This window comes from Protopterus annectens, chromosome 2.part1 (assembly GCF_019279795.1).
Source record: "Protopterus annectens isolate FY-2018-M chromosome 2.part1, PAN1.0, whole genome shotgun sequence".
Taxonomy (NCBI): Eukaryota; Metazoa; Chordata; order Ceratodontiformes; family Protopteridae; genus Protopterus; species Protopterus annectens.
The window spans coordinates 1,567,708,799-1,567,731,298 of NC_056729.1; positions in this window are offsets into that span (position 1 = coordinate 1,567,708,799).

Below are 22,500 nucleotides of genomic sequence, written 5' to 3' on the forward strand. Positions count from 1 at the left end.
TATACTAGGCTATCTGCCCTAAGGCATTTATAAGCCTAGCCCAAATTTTTGTGGCTTACGCCACCCCTTATATGAAAAAATACTGTGCCCATTAGTTTGTTGTGCCTCTGTCCAGCAGTGACACAGATATGATTCCTGGGGTAAACCTACGATCTCCCATCCACAGGTCTAGATTTCTCTTGAACAGAGTCAGCGAGGTGCTCTGCCTCACATGGACCGGGATTTTATTCCACAGCATAGGGAGTCTCTGAGTGATAAATCTATCCCTCCAGCACGTCCTATTTATATCCGTGCTAAGGTTTAAGTCGCTTGCTCTAGTGGTTTTGGTGGATTTGGATTTTTGAGGTGGAGCATGTCCATTAATTCCGGTTGGACATGGCCTTGTATGTCAGGCACATGTCACCTCTGAGCAGATGGTATGCGACTGAATAGAGCTGGAGTTTCTTCAATCTGGCAGCATATGACAGATTTTGGAGTCCCTTTATCCTTTTGGTGAGGAACTTTTGGGGTCTCTCCAATTGCTGCAGATGTCGGGTGAGATACATCCCGAATGGGGCATTGTACTCGATCATTGGTCTGATAAGTGAAGAGTACAGGGGAACAATGACCTCACTAGATCTGGATGTGAATCCTTCATGATCAGGTGGGCAATGTAGAAGGTCTTTCTAACCACTTTAGCAATGTGAGTGTCAAAAGAAAGGCCACTGTCAACCTGGGTCCCCAGGTCCCTGATAACCTCTTCTGTGCTTAGTGGATTGTCACCTATATGGTAGCTTGGGGTTACCTTGTTTTTCCCGAAGGGTATGACTATACATTTTTGGTGTTTAACTTCAGGCCATGGCTCTGGCACCAGCTATCTGTTTCCGTGAGTCCCTTCTGAAGGATATCCGTGTCCGATGCACTTTCCACTATGGCCCAGTTTGCAGTCGTCTGCTAACTTTGTCAGCCAAAGTCCTCCCATGTTGGCCTGTACTTCTGAGAAGTAGATGCCAAACAATAGGGGGCCAAGGACCGAGCCCTGTGGGACACCACTTGTGACCGGCTTGGAGTCTGACACAGCGCCAGCAACTCTAACCCTGTGGGTTCTGTCCATAAGCCAGTTTGCAACCCATCTTGTGACATATGGGTTTACATTTAAGCTGGTAAGGTTTTCTACAATACCCGAGTGGGGTATTGTGTCGAAAGCCTTTGCAAGGTCAAGGTAGGCTGTATGGACTGCCTTTCCCTCATCAATGGCCTTGGTGACTGTTTCGAAGAAGTCGACCAAGTTCAAAAGGCATGATCTTCCCTTGACAAAGCCAAACTGGGTCGGGTCCAATGTCTGCAAGTCCCCTATATCTTTGTTTATGAGCTCCATTATGATCCTCTCCATAGCTTTGCAGACTAGACTTGTTAAGCTTATGGGGCGGTAATTACCAGGGTCCGTGAGGCGCCTTTGTGGAGTGGGACCACAGTTGCCGTCGCCACTCCTTGGGCACGTATCCTGTGGTAAGGCTGAGATTAAACAGCTGCCTTATGTGCGGGTTTAATTCCTCATTTAGCTCGTGTAGCACACAGCCGGGGACACCATCCAGTCCCATTGATGCTGTGTTTTTAGCTTTAGAGAGAGCAGCTTTCACCTGCATTTGAGATGTCCGGGAGGCTACACTCGGCTGGGATAGTTATCTCTCCTTTAGGGGGGGGGGGTGAAGTTTGCACTGAACCTGTCTGCCAGTATGTTGGCAATGTCTGTGGGTTCAGTGATTTTGTATCATTTTGGACTAATTCTGAGCATATCTGGGAGTTTCCACCCAGGTTCCTAACATAGCTGAAAAAGGCCTTATGATTGTCCTTTGAATCCATGGCAATTTTTCTCTCAAAATTGGCCTTAGTTGATTTTATGAGTGCTCGTATTTTTTTACTAATAATGATCAGGGGTGGCTTCCCTTTTATGGATTTTGTTCTATCATGTAATAGCTTTCTCCTCTTATTGTAAAGTTTGTTAATGTCTGGGGTCCACCAGACTGGACGTTGCCCTTTGTGGAAAGAGTCTTGGTTTTATTTGGGATTGCCTGATCCATGCAGTCCTGGAGGTGTTCATAGAAGGCATTTGTAAGGGCTTCCGCAGCTTGGGTTGTGGTTTCCTCTGGCTCAGGGGCCTTGAAGGATACCACACCAGTCTTGAGTAGTGTGAAGTTTGCTTTAGAGAAGTTCTTCACTATGGTCTTTTTTGTTTGGGGTGGGCAGATGTGGATTTCCAGTGAGATTAGTTTATGATCAGATCTCACCAATGAGGGATATACTTGCGGTGTGGAGCATTTTGTCCCCATGTTTGTGACAATGAGATCTAGTATATTTTCTCCTCTCGTGGGAAAAGTGACTAGCTGTTCCATGGCATTTGAATTTATGAACTCCAGGAACCGTTGGGCTAGAAAGTTAGGGCTTGAGTAATGTTCCCAGTCTATATTCGGGTAGTTGAAGTCACCCAATATGATGGTGTTTGGAGATACATTTATACCCTCCAGTGTCTTCAGGAAGGCTGTGTGGGGTTCCTGAGTTTGAGAGGGTGGCCTGTAGCATGCTACAATTTGTAGAGCAGTTTTGCCTATGGTTAGTTGCACCTGGATGGTTTCCGAAGCTTGTGCGTTACCACCAACCTGGAGGTTTGGGTATCCTTTATGAATATGGATACACCCTCCTTTTGTGGTGTGGTCCGGTTTTGGGGCCGAACGCATGATATGAGGTAAAACCTAATAGTGCCGGGTGCTCTCAGGAGCCTTGAACCAGGTTTCAGTTACAGCACAGACATCGATGTTCTCCATACTGAGAAGGGCCTCGAGTCGTGCATTTTGAGATTTAGACTTCTGGCATTGAGCAGCATTACCCTCAGTTTCTTCCCATTTTTGTTTTCTAGGGTGGTAGGTTTAGAATTTGAGCCTTGCCTAAAAATGGCACTATGGGGTGGCAAGAGCCTTAGCCAATATCCGAATCCCAGGGTGACAGGTGCAAGCCGTCCCTTGTGAAGCAGCGTGGCTTGTCAAGCATGTCATCCCAGGCAGACAGACACTGGATCCCTTTGAATGACACCAGACATTAAGCCAATTGTTAAAGCTGATCATCTTGTCTCTATATTGTGGCATCATTCTTGGTGAAGGAAGGATACTGCTCAGGGTTAGGGTCATACCTGCCTGGGCTACATAATCAGAGAGCTCCTCTATGTCTCTTTTCATGTAGTCCAGGGAGGTACGTCTCAGGTCGCTCACACCAGCATGGACAATGACTGTGTCATATTTGTACTTGCCGTGGAGTGACCCGAGTGCTTGTGTTATGTGGTGGATTCTAGCCCGATAGGCAGCTTACTGTGACCCTCTCCTTGTTCAGCCTGGTGAGTGGGACGTCAGTGTGTCTGACTATGGAGTCACCTATGACAAGTATGTTTGGTGTTGTATTTGGCCTTAAGGGCTGTGACTGCTTTGCACACTGCTTTTGTGGTTTATGTGTTGCTTGTGGGGTGTCTTGAGGTAGCAGTTGTTTGGGTGTCTGCTTTGGAGGCCTCTGCTGTTTAGGTAAATTTTACTCAGAGCCTCCGAGTATGTCTTTGTGTGTTTATGTGTTTGATTCAGTGGAGTGGTAGCATTATGTGAGGCTGGTTTTGTGGTGTGTGTAGTTGCCTTCTCCTCCTGTCTGGTCTTGCCAGTCCTGAGTTGAGAGAGCTCAGCCTCCAGTTGGCTAAATAGCTGCATCTCTCGCAAGTATTTGTGTTATGTGGGAGGAGGAGAGGGTTGTCTGTGTACATGAGGCAGTTATAACATTGCCTCAAGATTCCCAGATTCACCAGCTGGACCGGAGAGGGATTGACAACTGACCTTTGGACATGCTAGAATAATATTGGGAAATCCTTAATTGAAAACAAGGGCCAGTGGGGAGTGAGGGTGTAGTGCTTTTAATTTTTAGTGCTGACTTATATAATTGCTTTAGTGATCAAGTGCCAGGTAACTTGAGTGCAATGTGTTACAAGTAACTAAATGCAAAAACGACAAACAGTAACTTTCTTTCAAGTGAAACAAGGAAATAAGTACAGTAAGCAATGCAGATATCACTAGTGATCCACAGAAGCGCTGAGAAGTTGCGTATTAGGTGGAATATACCCAGAGTTTCATTGTATGTGCCATGCTACACAATACGGTCCTGTGGAAACAGCTGCAACAGGAACAGCAAGGGTCAGGGCCACACAGCCCCCACCATTGCCAGGGCCAGCACAGGCACAGACTGACTCGGAGGAGGAACAACCTGAGCCTGCCCATGAAGGCAGAAGAATGCATGCCCAGTACGCCCAGGCTTTGGCAAAGAGGCAACGCATAGCACATACAATGACACAGTAGGAATCCAGGGAATGACACCTCTCTCTGACTCGCACATGCAGTAAAAGGGATGCCAAACATGAGACTACCTCTGCTTAGCCATGTACAGGGAATGCACTATGTGCATCTAACATAGTCAGCCCTCCAGCACCATCCTCAATACTGTCACAGCCACAAGGTAAGTCACGCTCTCTATCAATTACTGAATGGAGTAGTATGTTCTGCCACTTGTATCTATAGTATGGATGTGAGCATGTAAGGGAATCGGGTGGCTGAATGGGATGGCAGCAGACAGTAGACACCTATATGGGCAGCATGAAATCCACAACAAATACTGGTGTCAACATAGTAAGCAGTACTAGGCAAGGTGAAAAATCCCACTGCAGGACATGTGCTGGGCCAAATGTGTGTCCATAGTACACACACATGCATGTCAGTGAGGCTCACATACCCAACAACAGTCTCAGCCAGCAGGACAGGTGTAGATGACCACAAAGAAAGGCTGTGCTAAGGCCTCCAATTGATGGCAATGGAGAACAGCCCCCCTCCATACCTACACAGACAGACTACAACAGGTCAGGCAGTTGGATGTTAGTTCTGAAGGGTAAGAAGTCTGAAACTGAAATGTAGGTCAATAAAACCTAAGATCTGTACTCCACTAATATGACTCTAGTCTGCATGATAGGTCAGAATACAGAATGAAATGGAAGCCAACAGAGTACCTGAAATACCAGTACAGTCATAGCAAATGTTTACAGTTGTCAGGTGTGTCCCCCCCCCCACAATTCTATGTAGAAATGTAGTAACATGTACATGTGGGTATAATAACAGTGGAGCACAGATAACCTGAGCTGGCCAAATTAGCAGGATAGATTGTTGCACGTGTACAATATGTAGCCAATGGCCAGTAATGATGATGACAGGGCCAAGTTCCGACAACTGCACTGCCAGACACAATGCATCCCAGCAAGATACAATCCAGCAGTAATCCATACTAATTGTTCAGATGTAATATCTGTCACCATCTGAAATATGGACATGTCATGAATGTGGGCTCAGACATACACACAGTACACAGGTGGAAGTACCCTAGACAGAGTATATAAAATGTAGCTATCAAATGGACACACCTTTGGAATTGTACATACAAGTTAGCAGCACATTAGTTGTCGGTGTAGTATAGAATACTGATGTAGTCTGGGCAAACACTGGCAGACCACAAAAGGTACAGTAATGAAGTACTGAGAAACTGCTAATGTCACCACACAAGCCAGCATAAGGGGAATGCCCCACGTATATCTGTGAGTCAGCTGCAAGAAGCTTCCATAGCACGCATGCACTCAGCTCACTCCACCATCAGCCACATCTTCATCACAGGTCATATCCCTGCTGTTGGGAATGAGTACAGTAAAACCCCCACTTCTGTATGGGGATACACAGAATGCAGCATGCTGAATAGGTGTCCCATGGAGGTGTGTCCCTAGCTGTAATCTGCACCCTGCCAGCATCCACACCAATGGATTAATAAGGACAGAAACTATTGCCATTAACACCTTGCACACCAACCATGTCACCCCAGGGGAATCCAGTGGCTTGCAGCCTGGGACTGTAGGAGTGACAGAATGCACTGGCCTGCTACAGATGGCCTGCATCACTACAAAATGCCCTGCAGTCCCCTGTCAAAGGCCTGTGCCTCATGTGTACTGCCAGTGTATTGTTATCTCATGGAGTCCCAAATAATGACATAACACAGTCCAAAGAACACAAATGCAAGGGTATGTCGTCAAATCCCAGTAGCATGCCCACCATGTTCTACTGCATGAACTGTGGACCAACCCCTAAATACCACTGGGATGAATAGATAACTATATGGACACTTATCAGATATCGCTTGCATAATGTTAGGAAGAGGATTGAATAACGGGGGGGGGGTAGAAGCATGGACGCCATGGAGTGTGTGAAGTCTGAACCTCTGATGTGTGCTCATACTATCCCTGCCTGCAAACCAAGGAATAGATGGCTACAAACCTGCTTGTAAACCACGATGAGAAGGGGAACTGACCATATATATGAGCCCTGCCTCTGGGTAACCTGTGTGAATCTGTACAGTTGTGAAGAATGGCCACAGCAGGATATGGCCATTCTGTCACATCGATGGATATACAAGCAGGGAATCCTCAGCCACCACAGTACCAAGCTTCTGGGCCATTACACAGATCCATCAGCAAGTGTCTGTGGCTCCCCCTCCAGAATGGCATGAGTGTGCAAGAATATGTAGGCTGCAGACCACAATACTGGACACAGCTTTATTCATCTTGTATTCCCCAAGAAATTACTGTGAGTAAATAAGTATATCTGTCCGTAGTTGATGACATACTACATCACAGTGTAAAACAGTACGTATGTCTGAATATGTCTGCTAACACCAAAACCATGTAGCACAATCAGCACAGACACAATTAGTTACAGTATTCCACTATCCTTTACCCATGGTGACTCCATATTGTCAACTAGAGATATCCTGCAGAAACAGGTTGCTAGCTGTAGGTGTAGAACATAAATGCCTGCACTGAAGTACACCCTACCTGGGATGGATTCTCACATTCAATATAGAAGGTCATACAGGGCGTGCTCCCACACTTAGAGAAACAAAGCCCTTGTCTGACAACAAAATACAGAAGGGTCATACTGGGCATGCTCAGACACTTACAGAAATGACGCCAATGTATGGCAACAACAGTGGACTATACATATCTGTCAGTCGCCGATTTCTGTGCACACACACCACCTTGCACACCAGTTATGCTTTGCACACATATCGGATAGGAATGCACACATATATCCAAGGACAACACACTATAATAGGTCAAACATACACAAACAGAGATGAGGGGAAGAGTTAGACAGACAATGACAAAGAGCTTCCCATCATGAGGTCTGTCCCATCCACCACACATCCAATTGGCCAATATCACATGATGTGCCGATGTCTATCATTGTAGACATTTGCTTCTGGTAGCCCTCAGCACTGTAGTGTCTGTGGTGCTTGTGATAACTGTGTAACATGACAGTACAAGTCATTATTCATTTAGCAGTCGTATACACAGTCCTGTCAAATGTAAAGTTGTGTGTGACTGAGCGTTTTGTGTGTGTGTTTCCAGAGGAATGGTTTATGGCCCATTCACACACACACTGCACTCTCCTTTGCCCTAGTTTAGCTAGCCTGCTGATGTCAATCACCTTGAAATACCCCTTTGGACAAGGATCATCCCAATAAGCTCTGTGGTGTGTACAATAACCGTGTAATGCTATAGTGTGATGTACTAGTTAGGTAGGAGTTCTAATCCCAGATGTGTGTGTGTGTGTGTGTGTGTGTGTGTGTGTGTGTGTGTGTGTGTGTGTGTGTGTGTGTGTGTGTGTGTGTGTGTAGGGATCAATGATTTTGAGGCCATTCACAGACACTACACCTACCATTGTCCTACTATAGCAAGCCTGCTGATGTCATTCACCTGGAAATACCCCTTTGGACAAGGGCTAGCCCTATAAGCTCAGTGGTCCATGTGATAACTGGTAATACTATAGTTTGACATACTAGTTAGGTAGGAAGTCTAATCCCAGACATAGCAACTGTGAAACTCTGCGCGTGTGTGTACAGAGTAATGCTTTTGAGGCCATTCACAGTCACTACACCTCCCATTGCCATACTTTAGCAAGCCTACTGATGTCATCTACTTTGAAATACACCTTTGGAGAAGGGCTAGCCCTATAAGCTCTGTGATGTGTGCCATAAATGCAGAATAATGTAGTAACAGTAACTACACAGCTATGGGTTTAAATTTCATCTGTGGCAAGTGTTTGTGTGGGTACCTCAGAGATTTTGTCCTCCGTTACAGCCAGTACACATCTCAGAGCCTGACTTTAGCAGTCCTGCAGATATCATCTATATTACAAGTATCAGTTGCAAAGACTAAACCATATCAGATCAGTGGTACATGTGGTAAATGTGTAATATAATGGTCTGTAAAGGTTGGTAGATAGAGGTTTGAACCTCACCCCTGGCAAATACAAATGTGTAATTAGGGTAAAATTATTTTTGGGATCTCTCACCCACTACATCACCTAATGCCAGTATTTACAAGGGCTGGTGATGTTCTTCACCTTAGATGTACCTTGGGACAGCATCCACCCAATATGCTCCATGGCACATGTGATAAATGCGGTACACTGTCGTAGCAATGCATAGCTAGGTAGGGGTTAGAATCTCAGTGCTGGCAAATGTGTGTGCATCATCAGTATCTTATGTGGAGGTTGCTGTGATTGTGTAATGACAGGATGCAATGTGGGGTGGGTTTTGCTAAATTGTTATATTGAGGACCTACTATATGTCACAATGTCAACCTTACAAGGACAGCAGATGTCAAATAACAGAGAGACTGGTCTAGACAATCCATAGCCCTACATGTGACATTATGGATCGTTGAACAATATAGGCGACCCTTGTATTACTCAGAGAACACTCTCCACCCATGTCTCATACACAAACACACTTGGCTAGGCAACAACCACTATATTGGTAGTTCCCTGAATATTGCCCACAGATAGTAACCACAGCATGATTGCAGTGGACTACATGTCTGTTGACCACAACACTGCCACTGACATCAGAATGTACTGTGATGTGTAACATCTCCTGACTGTGTGTTATCCAGCAAGTCAAAGGACAAAGCACCCTGTTCCATCCCTACAATAGGGAAATAAATGCTTACAGTGGTCCTTTGCTATGTTCCCCACTGGACACCTGCAACAACTGTAGAATCTGCAAATGTAACCCACAAAATGAATACCATGCTTATACACATTCCCTGTATGGGCAGATGGCACTAACTCCACTGAATACCTGTATCATGCTGTCAATGTAAGTGCAGCCACGACCTCAGTTCCACAGCCAGGTTTTACTGCATGAGGTCAGGAATGCCACATCAGATGATAACAATCTGCCACACAACATGCCCCAGAGACCCCAAGCACATTTCCACATGTCACAGAACATGCATGTGGGACATGTGCACAACCCAGACACTGTCCATGTTATGGAATATAGATCACATACATAGGAAGCTATGCACAGCACAGGCCACCCACAATAGTAACCCAGATGAGTGGATGGTGAATACAATACCCACCTGTGTGTGCCAATCCAGGGACTACACCCCTGAGCCACACTGTAGACCATTATCATGTGGCCTAATGCCAAAGTATTCCCTTTGTCTCACCTTGTACAGCCTTCTGGCACAGTCAATTACTACACACCTGTGAAGCAATGAACCCTTGCATGTCAATACTGGCAAGTGTGTGTGTGTGTGTGTGTGTGTGTGTGTGTGTGTGTGTGTGTGTGTGTGTGTGGAGAATAATGATTTTGAAGCCATTCACGCTCACTACACTTCCCATTGCCCTACTGTAACATGCCTGCTGATGTCAGTCACCTTGAAATAACCCTTTGACCATATATCAGCCTGCTAAGCTCTGTGGCGTGTGTGATAACTGAATAATACTGTAGTATAGCAAACTAGTTAAATAGGAGTTCTTATCCTGACCCTGCCAACTGTGATAATGTGTGTGACTTCCTGAGAGAGTGTGGTTGTGTCTTCCTTGACACCTGCTTTTGTGAACAGTCACATGCACTACACTTCCATTATCCCTCCTTCATCACTATTGCTGATGTCACTCACCTTCAAAGAAACCTTTGGATAGCACTTCAACATGTAAGCTCCGTGACGTGTGCAATAACTGCATAACAATGTAATAGCAATACATAGCCAAGTAGGGATTTGAAACCCAGTACTGGTAAGTTTGTGCATGTGTTATCATTGCCCTGTGTGGGTATTGGGGTGATTGTGTAATGACAGGGTCCATTGCAGTGTGGATTTTGCCTCATCATTATACTGAGGAGCTACATGTCTCATTGTCAACATTACATGGCCAACATTTTCCAAACATTGCAGAGATTATTGATGACAATCCTCAGCCTTAAATGTGTACAGCCATGTGCAATTACCATGTGACAGTATGGATTAGTACACAATACAGGCAACCATCATAATGCCCAGATACTAGTCTCCACCCTTGGATCATACACAAACATGCTTGGCTCTTACTCTCCTATTCCCTTCCTTTCTTACTCTGTCTCTATCTGTCTCTCTCACTCCTTCTCTGGTGGATGTGGAAAAGTACACCTGTTTTGCTAAGGCAGCAGCTTGAGTTTTGTAAGTGATGCAAATGATCAGCTGATGGCCTGTGCATGAATTACAGCCCCCCACTAGCTAACTGCATGTGGAACAGCTGTGTCATCATTCCTATAGCCAATTGCATGGAAACACACTCCAATAACTAAGCACTTCATGTGGGTGTTGGCCCTTTTCCTTCACTGTGAGCAGGACTTCATGTGGGTGTTTGACAAACAGCATCACAGAGGGTAGTTGGATATACCTCTTACAATATATACTGTGGAGACAGGCCAACAAACAGGAGGGGGATGTTCCAAACCTGGGGACAGAATGTAAGCATTGCTCTTTTACATTTGAAGTAATGTTGGTTTAACAGGGATTGTGTGGATATGGCTGTTCTACATGATTTAATATCTGTCATGACAGTGTTATGTGGTTGAGGAAACTCTCACCTGTAGGGCTATCTACAGACTGGCCAGTGTTTGGAGTCTTACATGTGATGTGTTCCTCATGCATTTCCTATCTTTAGAAATGCAGTAGCATACTCTCAGGATTGCAGTCAGTACATGGTGACATCCATGTGAGTTACTGACTTCATTACCCTCAGAAGACATATGTCACAACAAACCTTGTTACACCAGTAAATGTATGGGTTTATCACAGCAACATGTCAATATTGGCCCTGTGTTTGTGCTTTCAGCCACAACTCTGTCAACCTTTGTACATATGTCATGCAGTAAGAGGTGCATATGTTCAGTACATCATTATTTACTGACATCATACCTGATAACAAGCCAGTGAGATATCAGACTGCTAGACAAGTTATGTATAGTAGGCCTTATATTTGAGGACAAAACCTGGACATTTTGTTGTAGTGTGTGCAGTAGTGAGGTCTGTGTACTTATGGTGATTGTTCCCAGAGTGTGTATTGTGAATATGTACCTTGGCCTGTGTACAGACTGTGGTAGATGTCATTATTCTTGGTCCTGTTCTATCTGAGGTTGCATGCTGCTCCAGTGTATGGTACCCTATCGGCATACATGTTTGTAGAGCCAGATCGACACATGTCCCATACCACAGTCAGGCATTGGAATACACTGTGTATTGGCCCAGTATATGTAGGGTTAGTGTGTGAGTGGCACATATGAGGATGGTGTTGTTCAAACAATCCATATATTGTAATATTAAGTACGCTTACCATATGTGACTGTGGCTGTGTTCAGATTGGTTGTCAGTATGCACTTTCACACAGGTGTCTGGTACTGCGTGCTGTTACATGCCTGTAGAGCGTGCTATATTTTCAAGTACATGTGTATTCCCCCCATAAGAAATGTAGGCCAGTGTTGTGGCAGTCTGCCTGTAGTTTGCTCAGTGCTTTGTGACATGCCTAGCAGCTTAGTGTATTTACCCAGTGTGATGTTATGTCCAGATATTTGTCAGATGTACTGTTGCCGGGCCACCATAATTGTTGTGTATTTCTGACAAAGCAGTGGGATGCTGTACAGATGTATATCACTAACTAGTGGGTAGTATGTGGGCTTGTGACTTCTGCTCCTCTGGTTATTATGTGTCAGGAAAGACAGGAGTGTGTGAATACCTAAACTGTGTGAGCTTATCTATTCTGGTATTTTTGTGGTATCCCCAGTTACATGGCTGTAAACATTCACTTTGTCAGGCTTGGTCCACATGTCTTGCACTAAGGGGTTCTGTGTATACCTCTGGACTGACCAGAGTGTGTCAGACTGTCCACATTTATTGGTCATATCTCTGCTGTATTCCACAGGATCATTACTGTGATTTGTGTGGTACTGTACTTTGATGATCTTATGATGTCTGTCAGTAACTGATGGCGTGCATATCAATATCAGATGTGACTTCCCACACAACATTTCTGTTAAGACAACCCCTGTTACAGTAGCAAAATTTTGCATTTATACCTGCAATACTTACATGACATCCTCTTGGACTAAGAGTTTGTGACTATTGGTGCTGAGGTATGACTCCACTACATGTTATGGACATATGTTATACATATATGTGTGTGTATATATATATATATATATATATATATATATATATATATATATATATATATATCTTATAGATATATACACATACACATATACATATATATACATATATATATATATATATATATATATATATATATATATATATATATATATACACATACACATAGACATATATAGGTTTACACACACATATATATATATATATATATATATATATATATATATATATATATATATATATATATATATATATATATATATATATATATATATATATATATATATATAGAGAGAGAGAGAGAGAGAGCTATATATGACCATATATATAAAACACAATATACAGATGTATATAAATACATAGATAAATATATATGTGAATGTACATGTATACATATATCTACATATATATATATATATATATATATATATATATATATATATATATATATATATATCCATATCCTTGTTATGTGTGCACATAAGTGTTGTATTTACCTTCCCAGACGTATCCCACCATGTTTATCTGATATGTGATTATATAGATATAACAACATACTGATTCAACAATATGTCCACTAGCAAGTACTACACACGTGTAGAAGTCAAAGCAGTTGTTCACTACTATTCAGTATGTGTACTGACAGATATATTTGAAAACACAGCATAGTTGTGATGGCTTAGTGGTTAACTGCTCTGACTATAGTGTACAGGGTCCTGGGTTCACGACCTGCAATGGCTATTTATTTATTTGCTAGGCAGAAAAGGAACTGTTGGATACAGAGTGGTTAAGGCAGTTTTGAGCAGCTATAAGTGGGTTTGCGTGGGTTTAACCGACAATAAGCAGTGTTAAATTTATAGGCTCTTAAACTGTTTCGGCTTCGCTTACCAGTGCGCAAATCTGCTTAGCATTTATATTGCAGCAATGCTGAAACCTGCCAAGCATGGCCCAGCCCTGGTAACCAGTGATCACATTCCAGTCTGATAGAATAGCAGGGTAATAACATCTTTAATAAGTGTATTTAATTCCATGTACATAACATGCACCTATGTGCTGTCGTTACAGTAGCAAGGGGTGTGAGTCTACTGTCTGAGACACCTGAGTATTTATGGCTTGTACAACACATACTTCCATTTGACTGTGTTTCATACATGGGTAGTATCCCAGGTTATTTGCAGTCACACAGGCATGTAGTGTATCATTTTGTTACTACTGTTGACGGTGCTTTCCCAAGTAAGAGTAGATTGCAGATTGTAGTACTGGAACCAAACACCCCTGCATGCAAAGATGGACTCTGAGTCCTGACTGTCGTGTTCTTGGTGTGTGAGCTGTGTGTCATTACGTATTTGCTACTGGATATTGATCTGACATGTGGATATTAACTGTAAATTACTGTGTGTATAAGACATGTCATTGAGGGCTGCTGTCATGTAGTAATGGCATACCTATCAGTGTCAGACATCTATCTGTCAAAACATTCATCCTAATGCATAACCAGTTGGCTAGCTGATGTCTGTCTGTCCTCTGTACAGATGTGCAGATGTCAGGTATCCATCTTGGCTGCTTACAGGCAATCTATGCTTGACTGACACTGACATGTCTCTCCAGCTGTGTTATGAATGCCACAGCTAGGAATCCCCACCCTGTATGCACCACATGCAATGGATACCTCAACTACATTACCACAGTCAACAGAACATGCTTGGGTACAGGTCTCCAAGACAGATACTGACCATGTTATGTAATATATGTTGCATAAATGTCAATTTTATGCACATCACTGGCCCTCTGTAAGAGGCAACCAGATGACTGGATGTTGCATTTAACTCTCACCCTGAGGATCACTCATGTGGCATCAGTTGATACATAGCCTGCTGACAAATGGTAGGTGGCATGATACCGCTGTACCCACATCCCCTACTCTTCTTATCTCTCCATAGAGAATATCCTGGTACACACCTAGGAACATCTGCACCTATGGACCCCAGTACTGACAAATTTATCAGTGTGCATTACTGAGAATAACAGCATCTGTGTGTTTGTAAACCTGTAGTTGATAATACCCTGAGGGCCTTGACACCCACTACATCCCCATTGCCATAGTTAGATATGGCTGCTGCTGTAATGGACATTATATGTACCTTGTTACACTTTTCACCCTATGGGCTACCTGGAGCTTGCAGTACCAGCACAACAGTGTTGTACAAATGGGTAGATAGGCATGGGTTACCCTCTGAGTCCTGGCAAGTGTGTGTATGTGTGCAAGTGTGTATATTTGTAGGATACAGCATTCTGAGGCCACATTCTCCTAATACATTTTATTTTATTTATTTATTTACATTTGTTGACCGGGAGTGTCCGACTGGACGTAGGTCAATTTTCAGTGGAGGCCCGAGGAGAAAAGCTCCACAGTTAAAATAAACAGACAGTAGTTACATTGGATTACATAGCGATTAACAATTTAACATAGCAATTACTTACAACATATTTACAGATGAAGAACATAGTACATCAGTAGACAACTAGAATCTTTACCTGTGAAGTACATAACAGACATTAACAAATGTTACAATAAGAAGTTCCTGCTGTATAATAAGTACTAGGCTTATGAGCATCTGAGCTTGCTATAATCAAGGTAGTTAGTGGAGTGGAAAGAAAGATAGTGGTTGGATGGGGTAGGTGATATTAGAGTGGGTGTTGCAAGGGCATAGCCAGCATGTTTTTAGGTGCACTTTTAGTAAAGTTTTGAAGTGGGTGCATGATGGTACAGAGGTAATTGTGGGTGGAAGGGAGTTCCATAATTTGGCTATGGTGCAAGAGAATAGTGCTTCACCAGCAGAGTTACTGGATTTTGTGATCTGTAAGTGATTTATGTTGCTGGATCTTAGTGGTCTGGTGGTGCGATAGGGTTGGAGTAGATTCTGGAGGGATGGGACATTTAGAGGATGGTTTACTAGTTTGTGGGTGAGTGAGAGTTGATACCACTAAAGGAGGTGAGGGAGTTCAAGCCAGCCCAGTTCAGCAAGTGAGAAACAGTGGTGACTATGGTAGGATGCCCCTGTGGCAAATTTGGCGATTTTGTTGTAGCAGGCCTCTAGCTTGTTTAGATCGCATTGCCTTAGGTTGGTATATATTGGAGAGGCATAAAGTAGGGTGGGCATAAAGTAGGAATTTGCTATTGAAATCTTTGCTGCTTTGGTGAGAAGTTGCTTATTTCTGTATAATGCTCCTAGTTTTTTGTGGACTTTTTTTATGGTCATGGATATGTAAATGTCAAATTTTAGTTTATTGTCTATTTCCACTCCTAGCAATTTGGTGTGTTCAGTTGGGTATATAGTGGTGTTGTCTTTTGCTGTGATGTTAAAGTGAGAGTTGTTTTGAGCATGTTTGGTGGGTTGGAAGATGAGTAGTTAGGTTTTGTTTGGGTTGAGTATTAATTGGGCATCAGATAACCAAGTTTCAACAGAGGAAAAGGCTTCCTGTGTGACTGTTTGCAGTTTGGGTAGGGACTAGGCTGAGCAGATGATGATTGAGTCATCTGCGTATTGTATAAGTGTGTCATGTTTGGTGGCAGAGGCTAGATTATTGGTGTAAACAGAGAAGAGTAGGGGTCCAAGGATGGATCCTTGGGGAACCCCTATGGAGACAGGTAGTTGGGGAGATATGTCATTCTGCCATACAATGGATTGTTGGCGGTCAGACAGGTAACTCTGAAACCAGTTGGTGACTGATTGAGAGAAGGATAGGTTATTGAGGACAGAGATAAGTTGTTTGTGTGGGACCATGTCAAATGCTTTAGATAGGTCTAGGAAAGTAGCAGAGGAGAGATAGCCATTGTTTTTATGCTGAAGGATAGTGTTAGTAAAAGAGAGTAAGGCAGTGGTGGTGCTATGGTTTGGTCGGAAATCATGCTGAGTACTGGAAAGGAGGTTGTTAGCGAGGAGGTAGTCTGAGACCTGAGACTGTATGCATCTCTCTAGTATTTTGGAGAGTGGAGAGAGAATAGCTATGGGGCGGTAATTGGTTAGTTCTGTGGAGGGTCCGCCTTTATGGAGGGGAATTATATGTGATACTTTCCACAGTGTGGGAACATAACTTTCTGACAGAGATCGGTTAATCAAGATGGATACTGGGTAGGCCAGAGCATCAGCTGCGATTTGTAGGTATTCACTTGGGAGGTTGTCTGCTGCTAATTTGGTGGGTTTAAGTTTATTTAAGAGTTTTTTTATGTTGGAGGTAGGTAGAGGAGAAAAAGAGAAGGCAGTGGGGAGATTACTAGTTGAAGGTGTGGGTTGGAGGGGAGGGGGGTTGTGTTGTTTAGCTAGTGATAGTATGATTTGGGTGAAGTGTGTGTTGAATGAGGTAGCAATATTTTCTGAGGAGTGGGGGATGTCAGGAGGAGGGGTGCTGACTTTACCTGGGTGGAGGATGGAGTTTATGGAGGACCAGAATTGTTTGGGGCTGTGTTGCGAGGAGTCTAGGGCAGACTGGTAGTAGTAGTGGAATTTGCCCTGTTTTATTAGCGTTTTGACTCTATTGCATAGTTCTAGGAATTTCTGTCTAGTTGAGGGGGTTTTAGTTTTGTGCCAGTACTCCCAGGCTTTATCCCTGTTTTTCATTTCTGACTTAGTGGTTTTCTGTAGCCATGGGGAGGGTTGTGCTTTGGTTCTGGAAAGTCTTATGAGGGCATGGTAATTAAGGATGCTCAGGAAGGTAGTATTAAAAAATTCAACTGCATCATCAAGACTGAGGTACTTTAGACAATGCCAGTTACATTCTTTGAGGGATGAGATGAATGTGAGTGGGTTAAAGTTTATTTTTTTACGTATTTGACAGTAGATGACAGGTTTAGCTTGATATAGGTATTTATTGAGTAGGAATGTTGGGGAGTGATCACTGAGGCTATCTGATAAGCAGCCTGTTATATATGACTGGGGGCTCTTACTGACTAGTATCCAATCCAGGGTAGTGTGCTTGCTGGAGTTTTTATTTATCCTGGTTGGCGACTGGACTAGTTGGGTGAAGCAAGCCATGAAGGTTTACATGATGGGTTGGATGGTTGCCAGAACAGGATTGCCAGTCAATATTGAAATCACCTAAAATTATAGTTTCTTGGGGGAGATGGTGGGTAGACCAGCTGAGGAGGTTTTCTAGTGGAGGGATGTTTTGGCCAGGTGGGAAGTAGCATTCAGTTATGTTGATGGTTTTGTTTTGGTTTATTTTGAGGTTGGTATATATTATTTCTTCATTGCCTATTTGTGGAGCTGATGATTTTAAGATCTGGATGTTTAGATGCTGTTTAAATATTATAGCTTCACTGCCTCCTTTCTTGTTTAGCCGGTCTACTCTTAGTATGCCATAACCTGTAGGGAGTATTTGCTCACTGGTAACATGAGGTTTTAGCCAGGTTTCTGTCAGGATGACTATATCTGGGGAGTACAAGTCTATGATGGCATGTAGTTCATGGACTTTGTTGGATATACTTCTAATATTTAGGCTTAGTAGAAGGAAGTCACTTGGCTTTCTATTGGCTGTAATATGGGGGAAGTTATGGTTTCTAGTCTGATTATGAGGATTGGGGTTGGAGATGGTAGGGCCAGGGTTGGGGTGGATGTCTCCACTTAGGGCTAGTTTTGATATGCATGAGGTTATTAGTTTTCTCAGTTTTTGAATGTGTTTGTTTATAAGGGAAACTTTATGATTGTGCTCTGTGGGTAATAGGTATGGTGGGAGGGTTACTATGTTAAGTTGTAGGGTGCTTTATGTTTGACTAATATAGTTGGTAGAATATGTGGGGGGTGCATAGGGATGGTTCTTGAGTTGGTGGGAGGGGAGCTGAGTGAGGGTGAGACATGAATGGTGGTGCGAGTAGTAGTACAGTGGTAGTGGTTGAGTGGGGGAATGGTGGAGCTTTGGTAGGATGTAAGATATGCAAGGAGAGTGCATGCAGTGAGCATAGGTAAGGTATGCTTGTACATGTTAGTTGTGGAGGTGTGGTAGTAAAGGGAAGATGGAGGAGATAGTGTTGGGTTAGCACTGTGATTGGCTATTGGAAAGATGGGAGGGGTTTGTGAGTGTAATAAAGGTGGGACCACTGGGGGTGGGAGGGAATAAAGGGCAGGGTGGGGAGAGAAGCGGGTAGAGACCCTGTTAGTTGCTCTTATGAGGGAGCTGGAAACAATCAGTTAACAGAGTTAACTGATAAATGAACATATGATAGTGACAAGGGTGGTTGTAGTTTTAAAAATGGTGCCTGCCACAGGTAATATTTATTAATTTTGGGATTGTCTTAAGGTAATAAACAGGGAAGGGGGAGGGGAGAACAAGGGTGTGAGCAGGCAGTTCTTTGTACTGCTGCTAATGAGCCAAAGCAAAGACAAGTTTGTGTTTAAGAAACAATCACAATTGACCAAGGACTGCTCTGAAACTGTAAGTAATTTCTTAACCATTTCTCAGGTGGAAAAACAGGGTAACCTTGTATCAGTAGGCTATTGTTGTCTCAGTTTAAATTAACAAACACACAGTATTGATCAGTACAATAAGTATTTTTTTACTGTTGTACTACTTGAAGGCCTTAGCCTGGCCAGCAACATATTATAGTACATAATGTCCGGGGTTTGGCCTCAAATATAAGGCCTACTATACATAACTTGTCTAGCAGTCTGATATCTCACTGGCTTGTTATCAGGTATGATGTCAGTAAATAATGATGTACTGAACATGTGCACCTTTTACTGCATGACATATGTACAAAGGTTGACAGAGTTGTGGCGGAAAGCACAAACACAGGGCCAATATTGACATGTTGCTGTGATAAACCCATACATTTACTGGTGTAACAAGGTTTGTTGTGACATATGTCTTCTGAGGGTAATGAAGTCAGTAACTCACATGGATGTCACCATGTACTGACTGCAATCCTGAGAGTATGCTACTGCATTTCTAAAGATAGGAAATGCATGAGGAACACATCACATGTAAGACATTATATCCAGATGACTGGATGTTGCATTTAACTCTCACCCTGAGGATCACTCATGTGGCATCAGTTGATAGATAGCCTGCTGACAAATGGTAGGTGGCATGATATCGCTGTACCCACATCCCCTACTCTTCTCATCTCTCTATAGAGAATATCCTGGTACACACCTAGGAACATCTGCACCTATGGACCCCAGTACTGACAAATTTATCAGTGTGCATTACTGAGAATAACAGCATCTGTGTGTTTGTAAACCTGTAGTTGATAATACCCTGAGGGCCTTGACACCCACTACATCCCCATTGCCATAGTTAGATATGGCTGCTGCTGTAATGGACATTATATGTACCTTGTTACACTTTTCACCCTATGGGCTACCTGGAGCTTGCAGTACCAGCACAACAGTATTATACAAATGGGTAGATAGGCATGGGTTACCCTCTGAGTCCTGGCAAGTGTGTGTATGTGTGCAAGTATTTTTTTACTGTTGTACTACTTGAAGGCCTTAGCCTGGCCAGCAACATATGTTAGGCTTTCAGATTACTGTACCAAATGTTTTGCTTGAGAGTTGCATTAGTCATTAGCTATTATGTATGTCATACACCTAACTGCTATATGAAATGTCATATACAACTGAAATAGTACACAAACATTTCTATGTATGCAAACCTGCATGTGGTGTCATATCCTTTGACTTGTCTGTGGGTATATGTTTCATGCAATAATTGCCTTTTGTATGAAAAAATCAAACTCTGGCCATTTTAAAAGGTGGCAACTGTAGGAATACTGGCTGTTCAATATGCTGTACACCCTCTAAATATATATCTTCTTATACATATCTATAAGAAGTAATATATGTATATGTGTATGTATGTGTATATTCATATATATGTATATATATATATATATATATATATATGTGTATACATATATATATATATATATATATATATATATATATATATATATATGTGTGTGTGTGTGTGTGTATGTATCATTGGAATGTTTACTGCTTCCACATTGTACATTCCCTGTGGTACACAGACTTTTCTGCATGGTATGTTATTGATATCATCCTGCCATCATACAGCTGAGATGGATTACTGTTAGCTTGTTGTGGCTATGTTGCGTAGGGTCCTGGGTATGAAACTTGCAAGTGTTGGTTATTGTGTTGCAAGGCAGATCTGTTCAGTTGTGGAGGAGGGAATATATCAATAATTACAAGAGGTACTTATTTTGGGCCCCTTCACCCCCATTAACAGTTCCATTGGTCATATATATATATATATATATATATATATATATATATATATATATATATATATATATATATATATATATATATATATATATATATATATATATATATATATATATATATATATATATATTTATGTATATATATATATATATATATATATATATATACATATATATATATATATATATATATATATATATATATATATATATATATACATACATACATACATCTACATATATAAATACATTTCCCCTACTGTTGAATGATTGTGCTGGATATGTTTGTGAAAGCATCTGATTCATTTACATCTGAAATGGCTTAGTGGGAAATTACTTTGGCTAAAGTGTGCAGGGTCCTGTGTTTGAGACTTGCAAGGGCTGATTCTTTTGCTGCTGGCAGAACAGGGGCTGTTGGAGACAGAGTGATTAAGGCACTTTAAAGCAGTTTTAAGTGGGTTTGGGCAGAGCTAAGCGATGCTTACGCGAGCTTAGCTTATATCCGTTTACGGCCGTTTACGGTCGCTTACAGCAGCTTAAGCACGTGCTAATTTCAAATAAAGAAAAGAAAAAAGGGAGAAAGGAAAGTGGTGAAATTGGGGCAAGCAGGGGGACAAACAAGAGGAGAAACAAGTAGGGATGTGCAGGATAGGTGTAGGAAAGGACCATAGCTCTGTATTTCTTTGGCAGAAACAGCTGCTTTCAATGTGGGCAGTTTAGAATTTGGAGCCACACACCCTACAGGGAGGCGTGTGGGCATCATACAATATGGATGATTGGTAGGGTTAGATTGTGTGATGGGTACATGTCTCTGGACAAAATACGGAGCTATGCATGGGATGTGATTATTTTGTGGGACAGATGGCCTTTTTTTTAAGGTAAGAGTGGGATGTTAAGGAAGGATTATTGGTGAGTGTGGTGAGGGAGGTTTCATAGGAGAGGTCGCATTTGCAGACAGACAAGACAGACAAGACAGCAGACAGGGGTGGTGTATAACACATGGGTGGGCAAACACCTTGACGGGGAGGGTGGTTGGGAATCTGAAGCTCATAAGCCACCCAGATGGTAGTAGTTGCACTGATGTCCCCACCTGATGGCAGTCACCAGTACTCCTTCACAGCCCTGAAGTTGGCTATGCTGGGGGTTGGGCTGGAGGGGCCGCCTGCCTCTCTAGCTGTGCCAGCCTGCCCTCCACCTGGCACAGGAGGGTCATCCAGCTCCATCTGGAGGACACTGTGCAGCATGCCACAGACCTCATCCCGGGTGACAACATCCTTACCGAGCCCACTTGCAGGGGAGAGAGAGCTCCATCCCCTGCAGCAGTTCCACCCAAGGGTGGTGCAGGACCAGCAGATGAGGGAGGTCTGGGTTAGGTCCCAGACATGCTGGGACCTGGTGCCTCAGCCATATGGGGTGGGAGAGGCGGATCCGCTGGGATCTGCCTTCCCATATGTGCTATAGTGTGGAAATTAACAATTAATATTGGTTAGTCATGCACAACACATTACAACATTAGTCAAAATAGCATGCATGGATATTCCCATTTATCCAAAACAGTACAATTATAACAGTGCCATGGCAAACAGAACCCATGCATATATGGAATGGCATTCAGGGCTGCAACAACATGCCAGTTAGTGGTATGTCAGGCAGGCAATAAAAT